Consider the following 21708-nt stretch of genomic DNA (forward strand, 5'->3'; position numbering starts at 1 on the left):
GCCCCGGAATCAATTATCGCCGGCAGACGTGTTGCCCCTTCCGGGAGCTGTAGGGAAAGAAAGAGGATAACATAAGTCTGAGGCAAACTGGTAACAGGGAAATTGATAGCAGATGGAGGTTTCGACTTACAAGGCCTTACTGGGCAAGTGCGCAAAAAGTGTCCGGCGGCTCCGCAGTACAGACAGAGGTTAGATTGACGCCTCTGGAGTCTCTCTTCTGGAGTCAGAGGGGCCCGTACTATACCAAGCTGCATCGGCTCTGGGTCAGGTAATGAGGTGTTTGGTGGAGCTGGGTGAGGCGGAGGTACTGGAGCATATCTTGGTGGAACCCAGTTAGGCCGGTTGGACTGGAACCTCTCCGAACGACGTTCTCGAAGGCGCCTATCCAGCTGAGTGGCGGTTTGGATTAAATCCTCCAGAGAGGCAGGGGGTGCCGACCTTGCAAGCTCATCCTTTAGGTTCTCAGAGAGGCCCTGGCGGTATTGGTACCTGAGGGCCAACTCATTCCAGCCTGTGTCAGCAGACCACTTTCTAAATTCGGCGGTGTAGTCTTCCACCGGCCGTCTCCCTTGATTTAGGCTGTGCAGAGTACCCTCTGCGGTGGCTGCACGTAGAGGATCGTCGTATAATTTCCCCATGTGGGTGAAGAAGGTGTCCATAGAGTCAAGTATTGGACTGCGTTGTTCCATTAAGGAGTGTGCCCATGCTTGAGGCTCCTCAGAAAGGATAGAGATTACGAATCCAACCTTAACAGCTTCGGTCGCAAAAGTTCTAGGTTGCAAGGCCAGGTAAAGGGAACAGGCATTCTTGAAAGCCCGGTATTTCCGACGGTCGCCTGAGAATCGCTCGGGCATGGAGACCCGGGGTTCGGGATTATTCCCCATCATGGCAGGGCTTGCAGGAGCTTGGGCAGCAGAAGGTCCGGGTGAAGAGGCTTGGGCTGCAGCGGATGGACCTGGGGAACCGGCCAGTAGTTGGAGGTAGCCTTCCTGAAGCTTCTGGACTGCCTCTGTTAAGGCGGAGACCTGTTGGCACAGCGTCTCAAAGGGTGAGCGCGCCCTGTCGGTCTCAGACATCTGGCTGGCTTGTACTGTCAGAACCTGTACTCACCGAGACCGAGATGCTGAGGGCGGCTCACCTTTGCGACCCTGTGCAGACCACTCCCTGGAGTTGGGACAGAGGAGGGACGGCACAAGGAGGCACCGGTGCCGGGAGCTGGTAGGCAATCCAGGTAACGTTAGCCAAAGGGTCAGAGGTTCCAGGTGAGAGGAGAGTCGTCAGGAATTCCGGGTCAAAACAGGCAGGTACGGCAACAGGTAAACACATAGGAGCTGAAGACAAGCCAGCAACTTGTTCAGGGGATGAGGCCAGTTTAAATAGGAGAGCCAGTCCTCTGATTGGCCACAGAGCTGTCACGTGCACGGCCGTGCGCGCGTCCACGCACACGGCGCGCCGCTGTACCGCGCATGCGCGCGCACATATTGCGCCCGGACGTGCGCCCGTGCCCAGTCGCCCCGCGCATGCGCGGGAACTCAATGGAGCCGGGAATGGAGCCCTGACATATGGCCGTCGTTCCTGCGTCGAATTTCAAATTTTTTTTTGTGTAAGACGTCCGGGAATACGAAAGGACATAACGCACGTCACGTCGTTCAAAAAACACGTCGGGGCGCCGTAATTTCGCACAAAGCACGGCGGGAAATTTCCTAACGGAGCATGCGCAGAACGTTCGGCGTGGGAACGCACCTAATTTAAATGGTACACGCCCCATTTGAATTAGGCGGGCTTGCGCCAAACGCATTTACGTTGCACCGCCGCAAGTTTACAGGCAAGTGCTTTGTGAATCAAGCACTTGCGCTGAAAACTTGCGGCAGTGTAACGTAAACGAGATACGTTACACCGCAGCGCAGGTACATGAATCTGGCCCTTTGAGTTTATATGGGGTAAGACGTTTAGAATGGATGTAAAATTGTTACTACTGGTTGCAGCGACACTCCCTTATATGATGTGGATAAAAGTAATGAAGGATAGGATGCTAAGTGGTAATGACCCCTATTAGTTACTAATTTTAAGAAATATGAGTGAACAATGTAATTGTATATCATAGAATATAAGAGGATTGGGGACAACCACTAACATAAGTCAGGTATTTACAATCATTCCACAGAATAAGGCAAAAATAATGGGCCGGATTCAGATACCTGAGCGTATCTGTCCGGCCCGCGTAACGAATCTCCGATACGTTACGCCGCTCTAACTTTGGGCGCGAGTTCTTTATTCAGAAAGAACTTGCGCCCTTAGTTACGGCGGCGTAACGTATGTGTTGCGGCGTAAGGCCGCGTAATTCAAATAGGGATGTAGGGGGCGTGTTTTATTTAAATTTGGATTGACCCTGCGTATTTGACGTTTTTTTTGAACGGCGCATGCGCCGTCCGTAAAATATCCCAGTGTGCATTACTCTAAATGACGTCGCAAGGACGTCATGGGTTTAGACGTGAACGTAAATTACGTCCAGCCGTATTCGTGAACGACTTACGCAAACAGCGTAAAAAATTCAAAACTCGGCACGGGAACGACGGCCATACTTAACATTAGCTACGCCTCATATAGCAGGGGTAACTATACGCCGGAAAAAGCCGAACGCAAACGATGTAAAAAAAAGCGCCGGGCGGTCGTTTGTTTCTGAATCGGCGTAAGTCCTAATTTGCATATTCCTCGCGTAAAACATACGGAAGCGCCACCTAGCGGCCAGCCTGAAATTGCAGCCTAAGATCCAAAGGTGTAAGACACTTACACCTGGCGGATCTTAGGGATATCTATGCGTAACTGATTCTATGAATCAGTCGCATAGATACGACCAAGCGCAATCAGAGATACGCCGTTGTATCTCTTTCTGAATCTGGCCCAGTATGTTTTGCAAGAAACACATATGACAAAAGAGAGTTTAAATTATTTTAAGAAACCATGGGTTAATCATATCTATCACTCATACCACACATCCTACTCAAGGGGAGTTTCAATGCTGATACATCGTTCGGTACCATGGTAGTGTATTGGCTATAAATGCGATTCTGAGGGTAGATATGTATTTATATATGCAGTTTTATATTCTTTGCCATTTGTGCTCATGGGAATTTACCACATGTGTGTATACAGGTAGTAAAGGATGCAGTGCTGTTTATGGCTGATGCCTATGTGATCTGTATGGGGAATTTTTAATATGTTGTTGGATCCAGAACTAGACAGGTGTAAAGGAGTATCCCACAAGTGGGTGAATAGAGGGGATATGCTAAAAAGACTCTTTGTTGAGATAGACTGGTCGGACTTATGGAGAATCTGGAACCCACAAACTAGGATGTACTCATGGTCAATCTTGGAAAATGCATCCATATTGGCTATTTCAGATTGGGCCCAATAATTGTATCCCAGACCAGCTAAATTTCTTTTTTGAGGCACATGAGAATCACGCAATGGATGGCATGTTGTAGGATGCATTTAAAGCATATCTGTGGGGGGCACTGAAGTCAACCCTATCCTATATTAAATGATCCAATAGACAAGGAGAGGAGGAATTATGAGGATTTGTATCTAATCCCTCGAGTGAGAATCAGGCAAAATGGCAAAGCCTACTTAGGCTATATAAAGGTCAACAAGAAATGAAGGCCAAACTGAACCAATTTTGTATGAGGCAAAAAAAAATTAACATGGGAATCAGTCTAGTAGACTATTGGCATTTATTGCCAAACAACAAACAACAACCTCAGCGATTTCAAAAATGTGAAATGAACGGGAGAGAATAGCCTACACAGTAGAAGAAATTATGTTATAAAGTATGCCACTTCATTAACATGCACAGTGGAGAATATAGAGGGGTATCTGGAGGACCTAGAGTATCCTGAAATATCAAGATAAAATGCAAAATTAATAGATGGGGAGATTATGGAGAAAGAAGTAAGGGAGGCGATCTCCTTGCTAGCTAGTTCCTTGTCCTGTCAGGATATTTCCATTGAAGAGGAAGACAGCACGTCTTATCGGGATCCAACATCTTTAATGCATGACTAGACCCATTGGGGTCTATCCTTGAGGTGAGAGACTAGAACACACTGGGTGTGGATTGTGGAAGGTTATCTACAGACCATCATATCTCATCCTGCTGATTTGCACTTGGACACTTTTTCCCTTTCCCCCTTTGATTTTTTTTGCACTTTTGTTACACAATCTAAAGAGACCTTTGCCGCATACACACGGTCGTTTTTCGGCAAGAAAAAAAATGTCATTTTTAAAAAAAGGCATTTAAAATGATCGTGTGTGGGCTTCACAAAGTTTTTCGGCTTCTGAAAAACGACAAAAAAAAATTCGAAGATGCTGCATTTTTTAATGTTGTTTTTCAAAATGTAGTTTTTCGTGATGTAAAAAATGGTCGTGTGTGGGCAAAAACGATGTTTTAAACCCACGCATGCCCATAAGCAAGTTATGAGACGGGAGCCCTCGTTCAGGTAAAACTACCATTCATAATGGAGTAAGCACATCCATCACGCTGTAACAGACAAAAAACGCGAATCGTCTTTTGCTAATAAGGAATCAGCTAAAAGCAGCCCAAAGGCGAATAGAACTTCCCCTTTAGAGTTCCGTCGTACGTGTTGTACGTCACCGCGCTTTATTCATAATTTTTCCAAAACGATGGTGTGTGGGCAACGTAGTTTTTAATGATGAAGTTGGAAAAACTTTGTTTTTTTCATGATGAAATAATTTCATTTTTTTTCATGCCGAAAAAACGACCGTGTGTACGCGGCATTATAATCATTGCAATTTTTAATGCACTTCATTACTATTGGACTATTTTTTGATGTTATCTGATTGTACTTTCGCACATTGAGATAATATTTATTTATCCATATTTATATTAGCACTCTAAATTACTTGAGTCAATAAGGCTGGGCCCGCAACATTTTCTACCCCCGCTGGCCACAATCTGCCCCCCCCCCCCAAGTCTGAAGGATAGTAAACTGGCCCTTTGTTTGAAAAGTTTGGAGACCCCTGGTTTAGACTATGCATATACTTTAACACCTGCCTCATATTTATTGGTGCAACATTTGACTTGAAACCATGGTGATTGGACTAAGTTACTTGTGTGTTTATAAATGTTGGTCAGCAGCCTAGCATAATAGGAAAGTAAAGGCAGCCCTTTAAATTGTAAAAGCAATATTGTAATGTGGTACTTGCTTCATGTTTCAGACAGATATGTCCTTTCTTAAGGCTCTGTTCACACCTAGGAGTTTTGTTTTCAGGCAGAAAGTGCCATGATTTTTGCTGCAATTTTGCCACGATTTTTTTTTCCGAGTCAAAAGTCACCAATGTAAAAAGCAGAAAACACATATAATCTGCCAAAAAAGAAGCTCCTGTACTTTTTTGAGCTTCAGGCGTTTTGCTCAGGTGTAAACAGGGGCCATTGAAATTAATGGGTTTTGTCTTGTTGGGCGTTTTTAGAACTGAGCCTTACAGCAGAAAAACGTACAAAAACGCCTAGGTATGAACAGTGCCTAAAGCCCAACTTCCGGCAATTTTTTTTTTATATAAATGGACCCAAGGCACGCTATAAAATAAAATAAAAATACTTGGTTACAATACTCACAGTCAATCCGAAGCAGTCCTCTGAAGTATTTATCTATGGGCACAAGATGTCTTTGGTCTTCTGGGTTGAATTATGCCTAGCGAACATACTGCCATTGAATAGTCATCATGGCCTCACCCTCTAAAGGGGTTTCAGAACAGTGCCTTTCATTCATAAAGCAGAGAGTGGCACTTACGTAATAACATCAGTGGTGCTTTCCACATCAGCAGAGGTTTGTCAAATAGCAAAACATATACAGTATGTGAAGGGCCATGTGGGAGTTGGAGTTAATTGGGAAACGGGGGGCTAAGCCAAAACTGGGCCTTAAAGTGTTAGTTCACCTTTACTGAAAAAAGGTGAGCTATCCTCCCCACTGGTCTGTGCTGCAGTTACATCCAAAGTCATACAGTTTCACCATCCATGCAGCCTGCTGAAGCAATCCTTGGGTTTGGAAACAGTGCTGTTCTTCCTCTTCTCTCGCTAGGGATGCCGGGACAAATCAGAACGTTTCTGATTGGTCAGCACCAGCATATGACTGCTGCATGGAGATTGAAACTGTATGACCAGTGGGTAACAGGGGGTGGGGAGGGTGTAGGGTGTTAGTTCACCTCTTAATTTTTTTCTGAAAAGTTGAATTCTTACTTTAAGCATTGATATGTTCCAGACTCTAATTAGAACTTGAGGAAGAAACATAAATTAATGGTGATTCATTGATATCATAGAGCAAGTCCAGCTAAATGTCGCTAATCACTACAAACTATTTTACCAACAATTTAGTGCTACAGGAAGCTCACAATGAAAGACTAGTATCAGATTTTCACTGATTTCAAATGATTTCTGATTTTGCTGTTTTGCCACTAAATTAAATTAAATTCTCTTAGGTTGACACATTGCACCCAGCGTGAGCCCTCGCCCTTCCTGTGTGAGAGATGTGAGCCTTCTAACATACTGATCTGCCAACGTCTTTGTTATTATTTCTAAGCTGCCCTATTCCTACTACATGGAATGGTACATAAATATCAAACTGGAATATTTATGCTTTATTGCAGGAACGCCTATAAAGTAGCATTGTGATCTTTATAGTAAATGTGTTTTTACAATAAATAAATGACGTTCACTCTGATATTAAAATGAAAATCATCTCAAACTGGTTTCTTGAACATGAAAATGAGTTCACTGTACTCCAGTGGCCTCCACAGTCAACAGATCTCAATCCAATGGAGCACCTTTGGGATGTGGTGGAAGAGATTTACATCATGGATGTGCAACCGACAAATCTACAGAAACTGCGTTATGCTATCATGTCACTATGGACCAAAATATCTGAGGAATGTTTCCAACACCTTGTTGAATCTATGCCACAAAGGATTAATGCAATTCTGAAGGCAAAAAGGGGTCCAAACCGGTACTAGCAGGGCGTACTTAATAAAGTGGTCAGTGAGTGTGAGGCCCCGTACACACGACCGAGTTTCTCGGCAGAATTCAGCCAGAAACTCGGTCGGAGCTGGATTCTGCAGAGAAACTCGGTCGTGTGTACACTTTTCAGCGAGGAAGCCGACGAGGAACTCATCGGGCAAATAGAGAACATGTTCTCTATTTCCTCGTTGTTCAATGAGGAAAGTCGGCCCGCCGAGATCCTCGGCGGCTTCAACACTGAACTTGACGAGGAACTCGATGTGTTTGGCACGTCGAGTTCCTCGGACGTGTGTACGGGGCCTTGTGCCGGGTACACACGAGTGGATTTATCCGCGGATACGGTCCTCCGGACCGTTTCCGCGGGTAAATCCTCTGAGGATTTCGATCCGCTGGATTGTACTCACCATCGGATCGAAATCCGCGCCGAATTTACACCGCGGTGACGTGTCGCGCCGTCGCCGCGATGATGACGCGGCGACGTGCGAGACGCTGTCATATAAGCAATTCCACGCATGCGTCGAATCATTACGACGCATGCGAGGGATGGGTTCGGACGGATCGATCCGGTGAGTCTGTACAAACCACCGGATCGATCCGCTGGAGCCGATTCCAGCGGATAGATTTCTTAGCATGCTAAGAAATTTTTATCCGCTGGAAATCGGTCGGCCCGAAATATATCCGCGGATAATTATCCACTGGATCGTACACACCAGCGGATCTATCCGCTGAAACCGATCCGCGGATCAATTTCAGCGGATCGATCCTCTCGTGTGTACGGGGCCTAAGGCTTTTATTTGGTTCACTGTTTTAATAAAAAGCCATTTTAATTATAGGCTGACAAATGCACAAAAATGTAATCAATATTTATTATTTTCAGTTGCAGGACTCACCCCCAGAGGGGCCGCTGGAAATAGACAGGTTTTCCCTAAGGAGTACGAAGGTCGAAAGTCACAAGCACACTGGAAATAATGGCTCAGTCTAGGGGATGTCTTTTTAAAATGTATTGCTGGAGAACTTGAACAGGAGAGGAGTTTAGGGTCACAGGATACTCCAAAACGAAAAGAGCAAACAATGGGAGGACAAATTTATTGGTAGAAAGTCCTTACAGGAGCAGGCACACACTACAGTCCCAAATCAGGTCTCACTCACAATGTCCCAGTAGCTGTCTGCCACCCAGCATCTACAGGTAAATCCTCAGTGAGGGAGATAAAGGATCCTTCTCCAGACCAAAACATCAGGATGATACCCTCCAACAAAAATGCATTAGCAATCCTCTCCAGGCCCACAGCCCAACTCCTGCTGAAGCCCAGACGGCAATTCTTGTTTCTCTTTAGCTGCCTCCCAGGGGCAGGAGAACCGGAAACCCTTCCTGAAGAGGAAAGAACACGGGAGTGAACAACGATGCAAAGAAATTAAAAATAAACCACAACTGATGGTTTTACTTTTTTTTTCAGCCAGCCTACTGTAGGAATGCCCGCTAGAGCATAAATAGCAACAAACAAAGAAAAAAAAACTCTTGAAAATCATTGTGACTTCTTCATATTCCCTTTTCCTGGGAGAACACATGGGTCTATAGCTTTTTATTCAAGTTCTAGTGTGCCTCACTTTGTGCTAGATCCCTAGCAAAGGTGCACGGTGAGGACATCCCCACTTTAAGCTTATGGTAGGCATCACTTAGTGGCAGTCTCTCAGCACGCTCTAAGAGTTGATCTGTGTGCTCCTGTTCTGCTGATTTAGGGTCTGGTCAAATGGTACACTCTGCCTCACGTTGCTCCACTCTGTCTTCCCTGGACTATTTGGATTGTGACTCCCCTGGAGTATCCCACTCCTCTATATCCCTTTGTGACTGCTCCACTCTGTCTTCCCTGGACTATTTGGATTGTGACTCCCCTGGAGTATCCCACTCCTCTATATCCCTTTGTGACTGCTCTGCATCTAATTTCGGTGATCCTGGGTGTAGCTGGACAGCTAAGACCTGTCCTAGGTTGCTAATGTGACTTACATGCATATACAGCTAGACCTGCTAATAACCTTAATACAGTTCATATGCTCATATGTGAGAGATAAAAGCTGAGTTATTTACTGTGACTTTATATATGGATGACATATAACAGTTGTATATTGTGTTCACAGAAGCAAAAAGAGAGAATATGCCTTTTAAGATTTGTTCTATATACTGTAAGGTAAGCTCAAGACCCAGCAGAATTGAAACCAGAAAGCATAGAGTTAAGCTTTTGTTATTCAGCAGGAGTCTTGGCCAATCACAGCCAATCTCACATTGAGCAGGAGTCTTGGCCAATCACAGACAGCTTTACACTCATTCTGTCTGGAAAATTCCCAGCACACTGCTAGAATTCATTACACCAGAGAGAGAAGATCTGAACAGACACACACCAGTCACTGAGATCCCTTCATTGGTTACCTGTAAAAGACAGAATTACTTTTAAAGCACTCTGTCTGACGCATAAGTGTATTTGGGGAAATGCCCCCCAATACCTATGCGAAAAAATAAAAGATCACAACTCCAATCGCGTTCTGCGATCCACCAATCAAAATCGACTCCAAATACCCAAAGCCAGATACAAGTCTAAGGGGGAACGAAGATTTGCGCTCCAGGGCCCCAGACTATGGAACGCTTTACCAACCAGCATTCGGTTGGAGGAAAATCACTTGACCTTTAGGAGAAAGATCAAAACCCATCTCTTTTGATGTCAAAAGAAGTAGCTGAAGTAGCCGGAGTCGCTGAATGTGTTTTACCCTGGTTCTCCTCTTTCTTGGAAAACCGATCACAAATAGTGAAACTGGGGTCTTTCACTTCTGAAAAGCGTACGGTGTCATGCGGAGTCCCTCAGGGATCTCCCTTATCGCCCGTATTGTTTAATATCTATCTTCGCCCTCTCTTTGAAATCATCAGTAACCAGAAGTTACTTTACCACTCCTATGCAGACGACACACAACTGTATTTTCGCATCTGCAACAAAAAGGATCATTCTCTTGGACTAGAGAAATGCCTCACTCTAATAGATAACTGGATGACAAACAGTTATCTTAAACTCAATGGTTCGAAAACAGAACTTCTCCTGTTTCACGCTAACGGGAAAAATCACCCCGCGTCAACATGGACTCCCCCACCCATTCTGGGTAAAACCATCACCCCTAGCACCAAAGTCAAAAGTCTCGGAGTCATTTTCGATACCTACATGACAATGGATGCACAAATAGGGTCAGTAGTCAGCGGATCCCACCATCTGCTGCGCCTACTACGCAGACTCACGCCCTTTATCCCGAAAGAGGACATTGCAGTCGTGGTGGGAACAATCATCAATTCCAGACTCGACTACGCAAATGCCCTCTATCTAGGACTCCCCAAATACCAAATCACTCGTCTGCAAGTCGTTCAAAATACGGCCGCTCGACTAGTGACTGGGAAAAAACCATGGGAATCAATCTCACCTTCACTGAGAGGCCTTCATTGGTTGCCGGTAAAAGACAGAATCACTTTCAAGGCACTCTGCCTAATACATAAGTGTATTCAAGGAAACGCCCCCCAATATCTATGCGAAAAAATAAAAGCCCATAACCCCAATCGCATTCTGCGATCCACCAATCAAAACCTCCTTCAGATACCCAAGGCCAGATACAAGTCCAAAGGAGATCGAAGATTTGCAGTCCAGGGACCTCGCCTGTGGAATGCACTACCAACCACCATCCGACTGGAGTCAGACCACTTGGCCTTCAGGAGAAAGATTAAAACCCATCTCTTCTGAAGTCAAGGGGTTCCTTACCCATGAAATGGATACAGCACCCAGAGGCGATTCAGTTTGCATGTGTTGCGCTTTACAAGTCTCTCCCTCTCTCTCTCAAAGGAGAAATGGACAAACTAGCGCCCAGAGGCTATTTAGTTCGCATGTGCAGCGCTATATAAGTTTTTCACTCACTCACTCACTCACTCACTCAGAGTTATGTTTTATGGAAACAAGTGGCCAAAAGGGGTATTTAATACAGTTATATATGTTCCTATTGTTAATAGTGTGATTAGAAATGTATACTAACAAGTTATGTGTTCACTTGTAGTTCCACCAAACAGTAAATTTCAATTCCAAACCTCAAACGTGCTATCAAACTGCAAACAGCAATATAGGGCGAGTAAAACTATTGATTAAGCCTCAGAGAGATCATAAAGTGTTTAAATAACTTAAAGTGAGAGTACAGATAATGAAGAAAGAAATATATCTACCACTTTATGTAGAATGACAAGATTGAACAGTTGAACCTCCATTTGTTATACTTGTTTCAACACGAGTTTGTACATGGACTGCCTGCTGCGAAATTGTCAGTGTTATATATGAAGAAAAGCTACAGTTAATAAAGAAGTTTTCTCAGGAGTTTGGTGTGCTCTTTAAACCTACTGCTTCCATAGAACAGCGCTAGAGGAATTATAGAGTAACAGATAGTCTTGTTTGGACTAAAAGATCAGAGAAATCAAAATTCTTCTAATGCCACAGCGCATAAAGGCACTTCATAGTGCTGCTCCTGCCACACTGGGATAGTACCTACATCACTGGCTTCCCAGGCAGGCTCACCTTTCTCTGATGCAGCCTCTAGCTCCTCTGTGGCACAGCTCACAGGCACCACAGCTACCGCTGGCATCTCTGGGGCAGTTTGGGATACGGCATCTTTAAGTTGGCAAATGTAGGGGGTTCTAGCTTCCCCATAGTGGACCTCCACCCATGGCTGCAGGTGTAACCCATGATTTTCGGTTCTGGCCCCAAAGACACATCAACTCCTTCCCACTTGGCAGTTGTGGTGGAGGCATCGAAGCCTCATGCCTCACCCACTTCCCCCAATACAGTAACTTATTCTCCAATCCATGCAAACGACACTTGGTAGCAGGTAGATAGACAACAAATCTAGAATCACTTCCCTGCAGTTCTCACATCAGACTCAAGCCTTGAGTACAGAATTCAGCTTCCGACACCCTTATGCACACAATCTCCAAGTGCTCGGCCCCTCTCAACGTGCACAGGGCCAGACATCCGCTGTGTGCCAGGTCCACTCCTGTGTCAACAGCTCTCCCTGGAGTTCAGCCAGCCAGTCAGGACATCCCAGGGAAGTGGCAGTCACCATCACAGCCCGGTACCCGAAAAAGCAATAGTGTGCCATCTTGGAACACTGTATACATTCTCTCATGTTGTGCACAAAGCCGACATACAGTAGAAACACCCCATTCCCAAATTTCCAGTTGGTTGCTATGGGTGACAGCAACATGTACTACAGGGATATCCTGTTACTCGAGACCCAGACTTAGCCTCAGAGGGGCTGCTAGAAATATACAGGTTACAGTTATACGCACAGGCTCATCCACACCAAGAATAATGGCTCAGTCTAGGGGATGTATTTTAAGATTTATTACTGAAGAACAATCAATGGCAGCATAAACTTCTTAGTACAAAGTCCTAACAGGTGCAGACACACACTACAGTCCAAAATCAGGTTTTACTCACAATGTCCCAGTAGCTGTCTGCCACCCAGCATTCACAGGTAGATTCTCAGTGAGGAAGATAAAGATCCTTCTCCAGGATGGTGCTCTATAGCAAAAATTCATCAGGAATCTTTTTCAGGCCCATAGCCCAGCTCCTGCTAAGGCTCAGACTGCAATTCTTCTTTCACTTTAGCTGCCTCCCAGGGACAGCAACCCCAAAAGAACTGGAATCCTCTCTCAAGAGGAAAGGGCACTCTGGAGAGGCATCCCAAACATTTACTACCTCCCCAGTCATCTTCTGGATGCCTCCTTCTGGGGATTGGCTGGGGCAGTATTCATACTGGTCATTTGATTCTCCTTGTCCTATATTCTGAAAGCAGGTGGGAAAAATCAAACATCCAGTTAGGAAACCTTGTATAGACAAAGGGCTAGATTCAGGTAAGGGGCGCGCAATCTAACGGTGGCGCAGTGTATTGTATTTATGCTACGCCGCCGCAACTTACAGGAGCAAGTGCAGTATTCACAAAGCACTTGCTCCGTAAGTTGCGGCGGCGTAGCGTAAATGGGGCCGGCGTAAGGGCGTAATTCAAATGTGTAAGGGGGAGGGCGTGTATTATGTTAATGTGTGTTGACCTGGCGTGATTGACGTTTTGTACGAACGGCGCATGCGCCGTCCGTGTACATATCCCAGTGTGCATTGCTCCAAATGACGTCGCAAGGACGTCATTGGTTTCGACTTGAATGTAAATTACGTCCAGCCCTATTCGCGAGCGAATTACGCAAACGACGTAAAAAACTTCAAAAATCGAAGCGGGAACAACGTTCATACGTAGCACTGAGTGCACCTCATAGAAGCAGGCACAACGTTACGCCGAAAAAGCCTTACGCAAACGACGTAAAAAAAAACTACCGCCGGGCGCACGTACGTTTGTGAATCAGCGTATCTAGGTAATTTGCATACTCTCCGCCAAAAACGACGGGAGCGCCACCTAGCGGCCAGCGTGAGAATGCACACTAAGATACAACGGCGTAAGAGACTTATGCCAGTCGTATCCTAGGCTAATGTCGGCGTATCTAGCTTTCTGAATACAGAAAGTAGATACGCCGGCGCAGCTTTGAATTTACGTGGCGTATCTATGGATACGCCGGCGTAATTCTTTGCTGAATCTAGCCCAAGAACAACCAAGTGCTGCTCCCACGATTAAATTTAATCTAGCAACCTAACCAGAGGAGGGTGCTACACAATCCATGTATATTTTTATGTTATCGAGTTAAAAAAAATGCTGCCAAGACTTGACTTCCAGGGAATAGGTAATGAAATGGAGAACCCACTTACTCATTATGCTCAGATGCAGGCACAGACTAAATTAAACCTTTTTCCAATAAATCCCTGGGTTCCTGGACACACCCAGAGGAGATTAACTTCTCCGTTTCCCTCCCTCAATATCTCAGGCCCCGTACACACGAGAGGATCTATCCGCTGGTATTTATCTGCGGATCAGTTCCAGCGGATAGATCCTGTGGTGTGTACGGCCCAGCGGATATTTATCCGCGGATATTTTTCGGGCCGATGGATTTCCAGCGGATAAAAATTTCTTAGCATGCTAAGAAATCTATCTGCTGGAATCCTGTCCAGCGGATTGATCCGGTGGTCTGTACAGACTCACCATATCAATCCGTCCGATCCCCTCCCTCGCATGCGTCGTAATAATTCGACGCATGCGTGGGAAGTCTTTACCTTCCAGCGTCGCGCACGTTGCCGTGCCATCATCGCGGCGACGGCGTGACACGTCACCGCGGATGAATTCCGCGCGGATTTCGATCTGATGGTTAGTACAACCATCAGATCAAAATCCGCCAGAGGATTTATCCGTGGGAACGGTCCTGAGGACCGTTTCCAGCGGATAATCCTCTTGTGTGTACAAGGCCTCATAGCGACCATACCTGAAGAGTCACAAGTAGATCTGTAGCCAGATAAGAGGCCCTCCACTGTCAGAACTGGCAGGCATAGTCTAGAAGCATGCAGCTTCTTCAAAAGACCACCTGGGTACTCCAGTGCCAGTGGCGTAGCCTTTGTCCGTGGGCCTTGGATCCCTCCATATGTTCACATGTGTTATCAAAGATACCCTGAATTTACTGTGAGGGACATTTGTCTATGAGGATAATAGCAAGTGTATGCATGCTTTGCTATTGTGACCCTGTTTTGCATTAATTTTGCACCTGTTTAGTAAACCAGAAGTTACAGTTACTCTCTGTCTGATTATACAGCCGATAACACATCCTGTTACACAACTAGCAGCTAATGTCTAGAATTTACTTCACAGCTCCTTTAGATACAATTTTGAACATCATCATTCATCCATAAAGGGTTAGTCTAAAGCCACACAGGCTGAATGTCAGGCGACATGGGCCATTTTAATAGAAAGCATCCGACATTCGGCCCCTGCAGCCGGTCCGGCAGAAGTCAGCCCAAAGGGTTGAACAAAAAATAAATAAAAATAGCAGTGTGTACTAGGCTTTACTCTTCAGCTTTTAAGAAAAGTGCTACTTTGGCATTCCATACCAGTAGGCCAATTACAGGCTATCCACAAAAATTTCAAGTAGCAAAAAGGTGAACCCCCGCAACCAAAACAAAAGGAATGAGTGCACCAACTCATTTAAAGACCACTGTAACCACAACAGCTGAGCTTAGAGAGGAGGTGCCACTCACTGTGCATGCGCAGTCTTTGAACAAGCTGGTACACTTGATGGAATGACAAAAGAACACCTTTTAAACAGCTAGAAAGTGGATTGTATCATGCTTGGGATGCTGCACTACATAGGGGGCTAGATTCAGAAAGACTTACGACGGGCGTATCAGTAGATATGCCGTCGTAAGTCCGAATCCGCGCCGTCGTATCTTTAAGCGTATGCTCAAATTGAGATACGCTTAAATGTTGCTAAGATACAACCGGCGTAAGTCTCCTACGCCGTTGTATCTTAGTTGCATATTTACGCTGGCCGCTAGGGGCGTGTACGTCGATTTACGCAGAGAATATGTAAATGACGTAGATACGCCTATTCACGAACATACGCTCGCACGTCGCATGTAAGATACGCCGTTTACTTAAGGCGTTTTTAGGCGTAAAGATAAACCACCAAAAAGATGACGCAGCCAATGTTAAGTAAGGACGTCGGAAGCGCCGTCGAATTACACGTCGTTTGCGTAAGTCGATTCAGAATAGGGCTGGGCGTAGGTTACGTTCACGTCGAAAGCATTGACTATTTGCGACATGATTTGGAGCATGCGCACTGGGATACGTCCACGGACGGCGCATGCGCCATTCGTTCGAAACGTCATTTACGTGGGGTCACGATTATTTTCCATAAAATATGCCCACCTCTTCCACATTTGAATTAGGCAGGCTTACGCCGGCCAATTTACGCTACGCCGCCGCAACCTACGGAGCAAGTGCTTTGTGAATACTGCACTTGCCTCTATAAATTGCGGCGGCGTAGCGTTAATAACATACGCTACGCCCGCACAAAGTTACGTCGCCCTACCCGAATCTAGCTAAGGGTGTTTAGTGGAGAATGTCCCTATAGTAACCCTTTAAAATACAGTATATGTCAAATTTTCTTAATTTTGGATATAGTAGGAAATGGGTAAAACCTCCCCAAATTAAAAAAAAAAACCCAGTGTTTTTTTAATTATTTTTTACCACTAACCACTACTCTCTCTCATCACTCCCTCAAGCTCCCTGCCTTTTTTCCTTATTTATTTAACCTGCTGAACAAAAGAAATCAATACATTTAGTGTGCTAAATTTAAAAAAATTGAGGTGGATAGAAAAATCCTCCACACTCAGACATGGTATTCTGACAGGGGAACTCTCCTCTGTCAGAATACACTGGTCAACAGTGCCTGCAGCCCATTGGCTTTCCAACTTCCCCACAAGCCTGCTTAACAGAAGTCAATCATTAGATTGACTTCTGCCAAACAGTAGCAGCCACACGTGGATCTAAATTTTTCTGGTTCCTGCTCAACCAGCCAATTTTCTATTAACCTACGGCCATTTTAGGAGTAAGGACTACTCACTGTGTTGCTTTCCAGTCAGGAGGTGTGTCCTTGAATCAGCTGTACTGCTGCTGTAGCGGGGGTCAGGGACCTGGCTGTACTGTCTGCCGGGATGTATGGATAACTGATTGAAATACATAAATTCATAAATCTTTTAGGAGGTAAATCAGTTCTGATACTATATGGTTTTCCACTGTGTATTAGCTGCATAGGTGTGCACACTATAAAAGTATTAGTGACACCTGCCTTTACATGCACATTTACTTTAATGGCATCCCAGTCTTAGTCCGTAGGGTTCAATATTGAGTTGGCCCACCCTTTGCAGCTATAACAGCTTCAACTCTTCTGGCAAGACAGTTCAGAAGGTTTAGGAGCGTGTCTATGGGAATGTTTGACCATTCTTCCAGAAGTGCATTTGTGCAGGCCAATCAAGTTCCTCCACCCCAAACTTGCTCATCCATGTCTTTATGGACCTTGCTTTGTGCACTGGTCCAAATCATTTGGTGGGGGTGGGGCTTAGGGTGTGGGGTTATTCAGGGGCTGGGGTTGGCCCCTTAGTTTCCAGTGAAGGGAACTCCTAAGGCCCTGTACAGACGAGTGGATATCCGATGGAAACGGTCCGCCGGACCGTTTCCAGTGGACATTTCTGCTCCCGATTTTGATCTGATGAGCTGTACACACCATCAGATCAAAATCCCTGCGGAAAACATACGCGGTGACGTGGCCGCGCCATCGCCGCGACGATGACGCGGCGACGTGCGCGACCCTGGAAGGTAAATACTTCCACGCATGCGTCCAATCACTTTGACGCATGCGAGGGATGGGGATCGCTTGGACTTATCCGGTGAGTCTGTACAGACGACCGGATCAGTCCGACGGACAGGTTTCCAGCGGATAGATTTCTTAGCATGCTAAGAAATTTTTATCCACTTGAAAACCGGTCGGCTGGACAAATGTCCGCCGAAAAATGTCCGCTAGGCCGTACACACGACTGGATTTGTCTGCTGGAACTGATCCGCGGATAAATCCCAACGGACAGATCCGGTCGTGTGTACGGGGCCTAAGACATCAGCATACCAAGACATTTTGGACAATTTCATACTCCCAACTTTGTGGGAACAGTTTGGGGTTGGCCCCTTCCTGTTCCAACATGACTGCTCATCAGTGCACAAAGCAAGGTCCATAAAGACATGGATGAGTGAGTTTGGTGTGGAGGAACTTGACTGGGCTGCACAGAATCCTGACCACAACCATATAGAACACCTTTGGAATGAACTAGACCAGAGACTGCGAGCCAGGTCTTCTTGTCCACATCTGTGCCTGACCTCACAAATGCTCTTCTGGAAGAATGGTCAAATATTCCAGTAGGCACGCACCTAAACCTTGTGGACAGCCTTCCCAGAGGAGTTGAAGCTGTTATAGCTGCAAAGGGTGGGCCAACTCAATATTAAGCCCTACGGACCATGCGTCGACCTGATTCCGAGCAATATGTGTTTTTTTTGTGCGTCGGAATTGCATACAGACGATCGGAATTTCCGACAAGAACTTTTCATGTCGGAAAAATTGAGAAACAGCTCTCAAATTTTTGCTGTCGGAAATTCCGACAGAAAAAGTCTACACACGGTCGGAATTTCCGACCAAAAGCTCACATTGAACTTTTCTTGTCGGAAATTCCGAACGTGTGTAGGTGGCATTAGAATGGATGGAGAACGTCTGTAAACAGCAATTTTCAAGTCTTGCTACAGATTCTCAATTGGATTTAGGTCTGGACTTTGACTGGGCCAATCTAACACATGAATATGCCTTCACCTAAACCATTCCATTGTAGCTCTAGCTGTATGTTTAGGGTCATTGTCCTGCTGGAAGATAACCCTATACCCCAATCTCAAGTATTTTGCAGACTCTTACAGGGTTTCTTCTAAGATTGCCCTGGATTTGGCTCCATCCATCTTTCCATCAACTCTGACCAGCTTCCCTGTCCCTGCTGAAGAAAAGCACCACAACATGATGTTGCCACCATCATGTTTCACGATGGGGATGGTGTGTTCAGGGTGATGTGCACTGTTAGTTTTCCACCATACATAGCGTTTCACTTTTAGGCCAAAAAGTTCAATTTTGGTCTCATCTAAACTGAGCACCTTCTTCCACATGTTTGCTGTGTCCCCCACATGGCTTCTCGCAAACTGCAAACTTCTTATGACTTTCTTTCAACAATGGCTTTCTTCTTGCCACTCTTCCATAAAGGCCAGATTTGTGGAGTGTACAACTAATGGTTGTCCTGTGGACATATTCTCCCACCTGAGCTGTGAATCTCTGGAGCTCCTCCAGAGTTACCATGGGCCTCTTGGTTGCTTCTCTGATTAATGCTCTCCTTTGCTGGGCCTGTCAGTTTAGGTGGATGGCCATATCTTAGTAGGGTTGCAGCTGTGCCATTTCTATTTTTGGATGATGGATGTGCTCTGTGAGATGTTCAAAGCTTGGGATATTTTTTTATAACCTAACCCTGCTTCTCCACAACTTTATCCCTGACCTGTCTGGTGTGTTCCTTGGCCTTCATGATGCTGTTTGTACACTAAGGTTCACTAAGGTCCTCTAACAAACCTCTGAGGCCGCGTATACGCGGTCGGACAAAACCGATGAGAATGGAACGAGGTTCAGTTTCATCTGTCCAAACCGACCGTGTGTATAGCCCATCGGTCTGTTTTCCTTTGGTCCAAAATTTTAAAACATGCTTCAAAATCGAACCGATGGACCGCTGCCCGATCGGTCTAAACCGATGGTTAGTACAGAAAGCATCGGTTCGGTTCAAAACCCGCGCATGCTCAGAATCAAGTTGACGCATGCTTGGAAGCATTGAACTTCATTTTATTCAGCACGTTGTGTGTTTGACGTCACCGCGTTCTGACCTGATCAGTTTTTGGAACGATGGTGTGTACGCACATCAGACCATCAGGCCACTTCAGCGGTGAACCGATGGAAATGGCCCGTCGGACCATTCTCATCGGTTTGGAATGACCCTGTGTACGCGGCCTGAGGGCTTCACATAACAGGTGGACTGTATTTACTAATTAGGTGACCTCTGAAGTCAATTGGTTCCATTAGATTTTAGTTAGGGGCATCAGAGTAAAGGGGGCTGAATACAAATGCACGCCACACTTTTCGAATATTTACTTGTAAAAAATGTAAAAACCATTTATCATTTTTTTTTACACTTCACAATTATTTGCCACTTTGTAGGTCTATCACTTAAAATCCCAATAAAATACATTTACATTTTTGATTGTAACATGACAAATTGTGGAAAATTTCAAGGGGTATGAACACTTTTTCAAGGCACTGTATATACTATATATATATATATATATATATATATATATATATATATATATATATATATATATATATATATATATATATATATATATATATTGTAAGGGGTTAGCTCAGTAGCGGGGTGTGTGACTCCCTGGATGGGTTCACTACACACTGAATTTATACAGACAGGTAGTCGAAGACGGTCGAAAACAAAGATTTTGGTTTATTCTTCCATCTTGCTAGAAACAAGTGCAAGCATCCAAACAGCATAAACAAAATCAAACATAAAATAAACCCTGGCCACTTGGGGCGTCTACCTTCACCACACAGGAACCTATCTATGGAGTCTGGCACAGCCTAGTGCTGGGCAGACACTGCTGGTCATACAGCAGAAAAACAATAGTCTTTTGATTTTTATCACACAGAAAAATCAATCACCACCTCACCTCCTCAGAAGACTTTCAGCTACTGCTCTCCTTACTCACAAAGCCTCAGGATGCAGCAATCAGTGGTAATCCTCTGGATTACTTATAGAGGCTTTAATTGCCTAATTCTGAACAGCTGAAGTTTTCCAACGCCCTTAAACCTTTTCTGGCTACTTCTGCAGCCGACGCCTAATAACAATTGGTGTATTGTCTAAACAAGGCAGAAATGTATCTCCCGTCTGTGACAACACCCACAGATTTACCTGACTTCCTGTCACAATATATATAAACACACATGCATGCATGTGTGTTTGAGCTTTGGTGTGCACACCCTAATGCAATAGGCTACGCACACCTATAATTAACTATCTGCCTTGCATTTAACTGTTATTCTTCACAGTAGATGTCCTCTTGTTACTTGCAGAGAACAAGGAAAATAAAGCATGATAGAAAAAGAAATAAACATTTTATTGACGTTTTATTTCATATACGCATATCAATAATATTTTTTGTCAAATGTTTTCATTTGGTAATTCATTTTCATATTGCCCCCCCCCCCCTTTAGCAATACAACACTGCCCTATGATGCCACTCACTGAGTATTGCTTAAGTGTGACAAAACAACAAGTTCAGTTAAGTCTTCCCTCCTTTGAACCCCGCCTCTTCTGCCAGTATAGCTGAGAAACAACTTCAGTTGAAGAAACTAATTTAATTTCCTGTCTTCTTTAAAATATTTTTCTCTCACATTTGATGACAAGATGACAAGGCTTCTTGAGTTCCAACTGTGCTTCATGCTGGGTAAGCCGTGATTGCTTGATCTTGTTGAATGCAATGATTATTTATTTTATTGCTATTTTCTTTTTCTTTTTTGTATGTTGTTTAAGTTTCAGCTTCCTCTTTTAGAAGCACCGTATCTGCTACATGAATCTTTATTCTTTCTGAACAAAGCAGCCTTTTATGTTAGTAGTTCGTATACAAAACTAGTAAACTTTGCTTTCTATGCTGTCATGTGCTTTTATTAGCAGCTGCAGCAGTCTGCAATTAAAATGCAGAAATAACAGGATTCAATTAGTAATAAAAATAAATGATTGTTTAGTCATTAATAGAAGCATTACCGTAAGAGTGGTTTCAATATGCTGTTCAGATTTTTGTTGTTTCACCAGACTTTTTGTTGCCTTTTAGTGCTATAGTATCCATCCTGCAATTTATTATGTGTTTAAGTATTTTATAGTTCTTCTTTTATTATTTCAAGAGTCAACTGGATTTCACTTATGTTATTACCACCAGTGTTATCATTTACAGGTGCATTTCTGCAATATTGTTCATTTCTTTTAAACCCACCAATGCATATATCAAAATAGACATTGAAATACTTGAGGATGTCAGTTTGCATAGTACAGAATTTG

General features: G+C 44.6%; 1 protein-coding gene across 2 annotated transcripts in view; it reads left to right on the top strand.

Annotated features, from left to right (window-relative positions):
* The first annotated feature begins 20947 nt into the window (after nt 1-20947).
* Nucleotides 20948-21708, top strand: part of P2RY8 (P2Y receptor family member 8) — a 105365-nt gene continuing 104604 nt past the window's right edge. For both annotated transcript variants that reach the window (XM_040338191.1, XM_040338192.1), the window contains exon 1: nt 20948-21100. The gene's annotated coding sequence lies outside the window, so the exon portion shown is untranslated. The remainder of the gene's footprint in view (nt 21101-21708) is intronic.

Source organism: Rana temporaria, chromosome 2 (assembly GCF_905171775.1).
Source record: "Rana temporaria chromosome 2, aRanTem1.1, whole genome shotgun sequence".
NCBI classification, from domain to species: Eukaryota; Metazoa; Chordata; class Amphibia; order Anura; family Ranidae; genus Rana; species Rana temporaria.